This window comes from Rhipicephalus sanguineus, chromosome 4 (assembly GCF_013339695.2).
Source record: "Rhipicephalus sanguineus isolate Rsan-2018 chromosome 4, BIME_Rsan_1.4, whole genome shotgun sequence".
Classification (NCBI taxonomy): Eukaryota; Metazoa; Arthropoda; class Arachnida; order Ixodida; family Ixodidae; genus Rhipicephalus; species Rhipicephalus sanguineus.
Window position 1 is genome coordinate 71,479,897 of NC_051179.1, and position 9,006 is coordinate 71,488,902.

The 9,006-nt window shown below is 43.7% G+C and overlaps 1 pseudogene; it reads left to right on the forward strand.

Moving 5' to 3' along the window:
- Window positions 1-358: 358 nt before the first annotated feature.
- Window positions 359-5,343, forward strand: LOC119390225 (uncharacterized; annotated as a pseudogene).
- The last annotated feature ends 3,663 nt before the right edge of the window (window positions 5,344-9,006 follow it).

Here is a 9,006-nt window from a genome sequence, read left to right on the forward strand (position 1 = left end):
AGTGCACATACTGGTAGCATGGGCAGCACCATTTTTTGGTTTTTGAAAGAATTGCCTTCTTTGTCTCTTCAACCAAATTTCTTTGGATGTCTTCGTGGCTGAGTAAGCAAGGCTGATGATGTAACCAGTGTAATCAAAAGCTTTGATTTTCTGTGTTTATTGCAGTACTACAGGACTTGTGTCCTTACTACAGTTTTAGCGTGGCAAACGAGGGCCGATTTTTTAGGCAGTATAATGTTGCAACACCCACTTACCCCATAGCGTAAACCAGCACAGCTGTCAACTGTATGTTGCGGTTACGGAGTTTGTGCCCTAAGCAAGTCTACTGACATATTGTCCGATAATGCCTGCCCAATAGACCGATGTCACCGAGCATACTGCGCATGCGCAAGCTCGACGACGACTGACCGGCCGCCATCTTAGTTGTAGTTCTCGGAGCGCTTGTGCCGCTGCGGTTTGCAGGACTCTCCGATCAACTTGCGCCGTGTGAAGAAAATCGACTTCGATCAACATCGCATGTGCTTGACATTACTACTCAGACCTTCTAGGTAAGTGTTTCAACGAAGCTTATTCTTTCTTACAGCGTAGTTTATAAAATATCACGCTATATTGCACAGCTGTAGCGGCCGGATCGGCCCGGCATAAACCGACGAGCCGGCGTGGTCTTTCCGTGCATTTATTCTGAAACAGAGAGGTTTGTGACCCTGAGCTGGTCGTCAGTTAACGTTTAGATTATGTAAGTGGTGTAGTCAACGTAAGGCAATGTAAAGGTAGTTGCCAAAGGCTGTATGGGCCGCTTCGCGGAAGTGAGAAGCATCGCGCTGATCGTATTTCGCTGCATTAGCGACGGGCATTTGCTAAACACATTCCGAGTGTGGTGCAGTTGGAGCTTTCCGAGCACTGAAAAACCGAGCAGTAAAGACGCACGGAAGTGCAGGTCCGATATGTTGTCGCTGTGTTGCGCGCTCGATTCTGCCGTTCTTGTAATGCGCCCTTAGCGGTCAGCTGATCCCGCCGATTACGCGCGCCTACGTACCGTCGCTCTGACCACCACCCAGGCGATACGCAACAAGGAGAAATATAGGAAATGGAAAGGCTGCTTTACATATTAGATTATCGTGACGCGCAGCCGAGAACGCCTGTGTAGTGGGTGGCGAAATGCCGATTTGTCTAGTTCGCTATCATGCAGCCGTCTCTGCTGCATCGGTCATCATGGGTAGCTAGCCACTGACTGGAATGTGCTAAGAAAAATTTGTCGCTCGCGGAGAAACGTGCTCGCCCAAGCACTTGAAATTTTACGGAGCCGTAGTTCGTGCCGCGTTCGTGCTGCATCGGTTATCATGGGTAGCTAGCCACTGATGGGCATGTGCTTTAAGGGCTAAGAAAAATTCGTCGCTCACGGAAAAACGTGCTCGCCCAAGCACTTGAAATTTTACGGAACCGTAGTTCGTGCCGCGTTCGTGCTGCATCATCATTCCTTTTGCATTGATGGTTATTGTGTATGGATAGTTTGTTGCTAGCACTTTCCAAAAGCAGCTACGTTTTCAGTGGAGCTTTGTTTGTGGAAGACGACCAAGTTAGCACTTTTAAGCAGCATATGGCTGTGGGAGTTAGCTGCATGTGTGCTGGTCCTCGTAGTGTGGTCATCTAAGAGTACGGTTGAAACAGTAAGAATAATCACGCCATATAAACCTTTGGCTTATGAAATTTTATTATATGACAAGCTCATAAAAGTGTGTTAGCACTTGACTATGGTAGGTTGCAGTATGCTAAATATTGTTTTGTCGCAGGCCTGTATATCGTGATCATGGCATGTAGACCTATAACCGACAACCAGGAAAAGTGGACCAGTCAGACAAAGTCACTGAACCCATTCTTTGGAAAAGAACACATCTATAGGTATGTACAACATTGTGTTAAAATGGAACCAATTTATAAATAAGCCGAGACATGGGTTAAAGCTTGTTTTTCAGTGCGTCCCCTTGCCAGAACACATAAGTAACCTTTCTTAGGGTGATTATGCCACCACAAATGTTTGTTGACAAATAACACCTATGAAATTTCTCCTTCAAGCACGTTGAGGAGCAAAATTATGACATGGCAATGAATGTAGAAATAATCTGAGCCTTTCGGAACAATAACGAAAATATGAAATAGTATGTGCCAACTTTTTGAATGCCACGGGGCTTTTAAGACAGACAGCATTCGTTAACTTTCAGCTCTTGCACGCAGCAGCTTGACTTAAATGACATTGAATTTTCAGCAAGCACATCCACAGAGTGCTATAAACATCTGCATGGCACATATCATTACCTAATTATTTATTTGGACCTGTTGTAGCATCACAAGGACATTTTTTCAGGGAGGTTACAGAGTAACAAACACCTGTATACAAAAGTGCAGTGCAAGAATTTAATATTTTACTACAAAGATGAAAAAAAAGGGATGACAAATAGGAAGGATTTGAACACAAACAAAACTGGAAGCACAGAAAGAGAAAAAACAACTACATAATAAACCTACAAAAAGGGGCAGGTCATGAAAGCATCCGGCAAACAGTCAGTGTGTGCAACATAAAACTGCACTTACACACTGCAAAATAATAAGCTTGCTTAACGAGTGAGTGCTCCAAATCTGCTGGACATGCCAGGTAATGTCCTGTCATGTAGTACCAGAATGTGTCGCAAACTATGGGAGGCCTACTATCAGCAAACAGTGTCTGACACACGCGCATGATTCCACTTAATCCTTCAGCATTCCTCAAAATGTGAGAGTTCATAAAGGCACGTGGAAACCTGCCAGCACACTGCGAGTTTGGAGTAAGCCAGTTAAGTCTGTGACATAATAAAAATCCTCACACTGGTCTTTTCTCATTTACTGAAGCGCTGCTGCGTCAAATGCTGACGTTTCAGACATTCTCAAGGATTGAGCTTTCACTCTGACAGAAATTGTTTGCCTTCTGTGTTCCCAGTTTGCTTTTAGTGTATTCTAGACATAGGTCGGCAAACTCACTCATGAGTCAGCTCAGTCCAACTCACTCAGACTCAGATCGAGCCATGAGTCTGAGTTTGAGTGAGTCCGGGGGAGTAAAATTTTCGTGAGTGTGAGTACCAGTGAGTCCGGTTGGGAAAAAAAATTTCGTGTGAGTGAGTCCAGTTCAGGAAAAATTTTGGCAAGCCTCAGCCTGAGGGAGCCCTAAGCGCAATATATAAATTGTGAGTGAGTCTGAGTGAGCTCCATGTTTTTTGCCGACCTATGATTGCAGATATATAACTGTGTTTGCAGTGTTGAGCTGCGGGTAGGTGCTTGTCCTTGGTCAGTAGCTTGTTATCGCTTATGCTTTACCAGCTGGATTGATTCATTAACTCAGTTGTTCAGCACAGTACACTGTGACAAAAGGCAGAGAGAGAGAGAGATACTGTTTTATGAAGCTTGAGGGGTCATTTACCACACAATTATAATCTTTCAGAACAGTTCTTGAACTCCAGTTATAAGTTGCAATTCCATAAAAATGGTATTATTCATTTTATTTATCTTTCCAGGTGTACATCTGCACTCAATAAGTTGCACACCATATGCTGACATTATAATATTTCATGCAGGTACATAGAAAGCAAAGGTGCTCAAAAACATCGAGATGCTGGGATACGCCTCTTCACTTCAGGACATTTGCAGAAGCTGCAGTTTTTGGAAGGCAGTGGTGCAGAGACCGTTGTACGTGCAGAAGTGCTAGCTTCCATGACTACTAGGACCCTGTACAAGGCATCCATCAGTTGTATAAATGTGATGGTGAGGTAGTTTCGGGGAGCTGCACCTGCGTTGCAGGCAAAGGTGCAGTGTGCAAGCACATCTGCTGTGTCTTGTATGGTTTAATGTACATTGCACAGCATGATCTGGCATCTGTGCCAGACTCTCTCTCGTGCACAGAGACAGAAAGACAGTGGTACCACCCCAGAGACCCCAGGAAGGTCACGGAAGATTTTGAGAATGTAGTCTTTTCCAAGGACACCTGCGACAGGATCAGCTGTGCACCAGAACGACACCAAAAACGAATTCAGTATTCATCTTTGAAAGCAGACAGAAAGGTGATGAAAACACCCAGCCTGATAAACTTGCATGGCAATCTTAAGAAATGCGGCCTCGACTGCTTTGCCGACATTCTCGAGGCAAACGACTTCTTGCCCGTGAGAATTGCAGAAACAGCAAATTGTGCTGAAGAAGACAAAGGAATGCCGAAACGATGGCTTGATGCTGTAAAAGCTGGAAGTGCAGTCCAGTACACAGTTAATGACGTGAATGCTGTGGAGAATGCCACAAGGCTCCAGAGTGGATCACCCATGTGGCATCATTACCGGAAAGGAATTATAACTGCATCATCGGCGCATAGAGTGTACACATGGGTGAATAGTACGTGCAAAGAAAGATGGGGCCCCATGATGTGCGCTCTCTGCTAAGCACTATCATGGGTAAGAAAGTGCGTGCTACTTATGCCATGAAGCGGGGCCTTTTATGCGAAGACAGCGCAAGGAAGGCCTTCCTTGAAAAAAATAAACAGCACGTGGACATCGACGTGAGGCAGTGTGGTCTTTTTTTATGCCGCAACCATCCTTTCCTTGGGGCAAGCCCAGACGGAATCGCTACATGCAGTTGTTGTGCACCACGCCTTTTGGAGATCAAAAGCCCCATGAGAATTGATGCATTTTGCAAGAATGAACTGCGTGGTGGATGCCTCAAAGCCAGCAGCAGGTATTTTACCCAGGTGCAGACACAAATGGGGGTTACCGGTCTGAAGAGTTGTGTCCTCTTCGTGTACAGTGAAGAAAAGTGTGTGCAAGTTCCTGTACTTTTTGATGAGGCATTCTTCACTGAGCTGGTGAAGTGCTGCAAGTTTTTTGCTGACCAGTACCTGGTGCCTTATTTCTCTGGAAATTGGCAGCTTTCTTAATCAGTGTAAATTTACTGTTCCTCTTTGTCATCCCTTTCTGCATGATTTATATTCTGCTGGTGTATGATGTACTATGCGTAATCTCACTTTAATGACGTGTGCAGAAAATTATCCTCGGTACTAATATATCCCATGTATCATGTATCTGGCCGAGGAGTGGCACAAAGCTGCTACATAGCAGCTCTCTATCTGTAATAATAAGTGTTGGGGCTTAATGTCCCAAAACCACGATATGATTATGAGACACGCCGTAGTGGAGCGCTCTGGAAATTTCGGCCACTTGGGGTTCTTCAACGTGCACCCAAATCTAAGTACACAGGCCTCAGGCATTTTCACCTCCATAGAAAATGCATTGTGTAACACAAGAAACTGCGAACATGCATCGTTCAAGCTGGTTTATGCGAGGAATACCCCAATGATGTTCAGTGCAATGTGGCCAAATGTCACCAACAAAGCCAATCTTGATCTCACAATTTATCTACAAATGAGCCAAAGAAGCAAGACTGCTTGCCCTCCTGCATATCAAGACCCAACAAAGGATTGACACTCATTACTTCAATGTTCAACGATGCCACAAGGACTACCAACTGGTTTGGATTATGGACCTTGATACGACATAGCGAGAACCATTTGTGATGGTACTTAGGACCTTGCTATGTATGTGGACATATTGGTGTACTGGACTATGATGTCATGCTTGGTGGCATGACGGAAGAACTGTTCCTGCGTGCTACCTGAAGTTTGCCATCTGCTGCAGCCCATGCGATTATTTATTTTTATGTGACCTGCTCATATTACCACTGCTCAGCACAAAGCATGTGTCTTGCCACTATCTCTGTACTGCAAGTGTTTTTTGCCTGCACTGTGAATAATATATTTTCTCACCACAAGTACACCCCAATAAACAACTCATTCTGTACTGGTTAGATTGTTTGCGTCTTCACCGACACAACCACGTGAACAGTAATTTTGTTTGAAAGAAAAACCGTAGAAAAAGCTTTATTCCTAACTGTAGGAGGTCGAACGTGTCTTCGCTTTGAGCGCCTAAGAATGGTTTTGTCTTTCGTTAAAGTTTCAAGATGTTGAGACACTTACACTAGCAGCAACGTTTAGATAAAGCAATGAAACTGTACATAGGAGAGTATTCACTTTATTATTCAGAGGGCATTAACGCATAATTTACAAGAGGTGGACAGAAACAAAGTAAACACAGTTATCTTGTACTGGCATAGTTCAAGCAGCTCATGAGCACAGAGGGAGACTGTTGGATCATGTGTGGGAACACTGATAATTTAATTGTACGCTGAAATTCTTTCATATGGCAGCCACTGGTTCAACATATATCAAAGAAGTTATCACACATGTGCGTAACGTGCATAGCAGTGCGTAAACCTTTCCTGCAATCAACAGTGCAAGGACATATTGATACATTAATGCAAGACATCACTTAGGCAACGAACAGTCCCTGAACATCATTGCTGACAGTCTCTTGAAAGTGCTGGTCACTGTGCCATCACTTTCACAAAACAAGCAAATACATCACTTTCCTTCTAGCGCATGCCCTTGTTTGATCATGCAGAAGTATTCAGATGTCTGAATGAAAAAGTGCTAGCTAACTGAAAACATGTGAGGTTAGGACATGAGTGCTAATCTCGCATATTAATAAATACAGTAAAATCTTGTTAATTTGAAAGCCATTAATTCGTAAAATCAGATAATTCAGGCGCGCTCTCTGGCCCCGGCCAGCATAAGTGTTGTTTAATGGAATCAAACCCTCCTTAATTCGGTCATGATTGGCCGCAACCCGGTTAATTCGGACGATTCTCAAAGCGCACCCCACACGAAGCACCACAATCGTGTGGTGCAAAGGAGCGACAACAGTGTTCGCAGGCAACCGAAACGAGGTGGTGCAATCTGCATCACTACTGCCATCAGCGTGAACTGTATGGGAACAATGTTTCCAGTTAATTTTGAGGTAGCACGTTTCGGGTTAGTGAAGACAGGAAGGTCGTGAGCCGCGGTTACATTGTAGACAAGGTCACAAGTGGCGAAAATTACTGCTTTTAAACTGCTCTTATGAAAAGTGCAGGATTTACTTATTCGTCAAGAAAATAGAAGTGTATTGACATTACACACACTTAATTTTTTTCTTGATACTTTCGATAATTCAGAATTTAGTCAATTCGGATATTTTTTTCGGTCCTGTGAGATATGAATCAACAAGCTTTTGCTGTACAAATTTTTACGGGAAGATCAAGGAGCAGAGACGCACACAATGGAGCCACTGAAACAAGAGTTTGGCATTAACTTTTGACAATGTCTAAATTTTCCTGACCATCTCAAAAAGCAGTTTTCTAGTGTTCAGCTGGGTGTAGTTTTCAGCAAAGGTGAATCAATGAAGTTAGACAACAGGGCACAGATCTGCCACACTTAGTTGAGTTGTTCAGCCATACTGTTTGGGAAAATCTGTGATAGTATTCTGAAGGTTTTCACCCTCCTGATGACTCTCTCAACATGTATTCGCACGCTTGCGATTCGTCTTGTTTCCTCTTCGTCTTTTTCTGACAGCTGCGGCCGTCCACCCATAAAAGGAGGAATGTTGAGACCTAACGAACGTGTCTTACATTCATCTGCAATAGTGAATCCCCTATCGGCCATGATGCTGCGCCCAGGAGTGAATTTATCTAAGATTCCACAGTGATTGGTCAAGGCCTTGTCCGACAAACGGCCAGGTGCTAGGTCCGAGACAAATGTCACAAATCCGTTGGGGCTGCAAACAATCAGTCCCTTGGCGGTATTGTGCTTCTTGTACAACGAATACGTCTCACTTTGAACGCGAAAAGATGACGGTGTTTCAATGAAGATCTCTGTGCAGTCGAGGATACCGTCCACGGTGTTGAATCCCTTGGAAAGGAAGGCTTGTGGGCGATACTTGTCACACAGATCTGGTGGCATCCATGTGGGCACCTGCATCATGCGATAAAAAAAAAGCTTCTTCATTCCACAGAACCATGTTTGTGTGGATAACACCATGGCAAAATATAAAGCATCAAAAGTACTCACTTATATTCAATTTAAAATATGCCTTAAAACTGAATTTGTGAGAAGCGACAACATGCAACTCTCCCGAACTGCTGCTCTTGTGAACAGAGCTCGGGAAGTCAGTCTACATTTTCATTTTGAAGCAGTGCAACAAATAGGCACAGAGAAGTGAAGACACGAGTGCCGACACTTGTACAATATACGGAATGATGCTTATTGTTTATGGCGTTTTTGCAATAAGCTTTGTTTCCCAAATAATTAGTATATTGGCACATATCCATTTCGTATATAATTTTGTAAAATTTTCCTTAACGCTTCAGTTAAGAGAGGACTGGTGTCATCCCTTCTTTATACATTCGTGGTCCGCCTCGGTGGTACAGTGGCTATGGTGCTCGGCAGCTGACCCAAAGGTCGCGGGTTCGATCCCGGCCGCGACGGTCGCACTTTGGTGGAGGCGAAATGGTTGAGGCCTGTGTACTGTGTGATGTCAGTGCATGTTAAGAACACCAGATGGTCAAAATTTCTGGAACCCTCTACTACGGTCTCTCATAACCATATCGTGGTTTGGGACGTAAAACCCCAGATATTATTATTATTGTACATTTGTGACACTGCTACATCATTACACTTGCATGATTACATCCTTATTTTCAGTTGACGTTGTGCATAAACTTGTTTGCGGTGTCACGTTTTTATTTATTAAACTTATTTGCATTGAGGAAAGAAATACTCTACTGCATCGCAGCACAAAAATAATGACTTACATGAACCAATATGACAGCAAAAGCTCACAAGTAACGCCCTTCCCACAATTGCCAACCAGCCGCTGTGAACGGCACGCATGTTATTCTTAAGTCACATTTTCAATATTTCTGTCCACTGCCATGCAAATGAGACACAAATTATTTTCTGCTGAAAAGAATACATCTAAATCGAGGCATTCTTCCTACCTTCTTCATGCGATCAGACATATGGATCTATGGAATTAGCAACTGGCTTATCCATAGAGCTAGATCTGT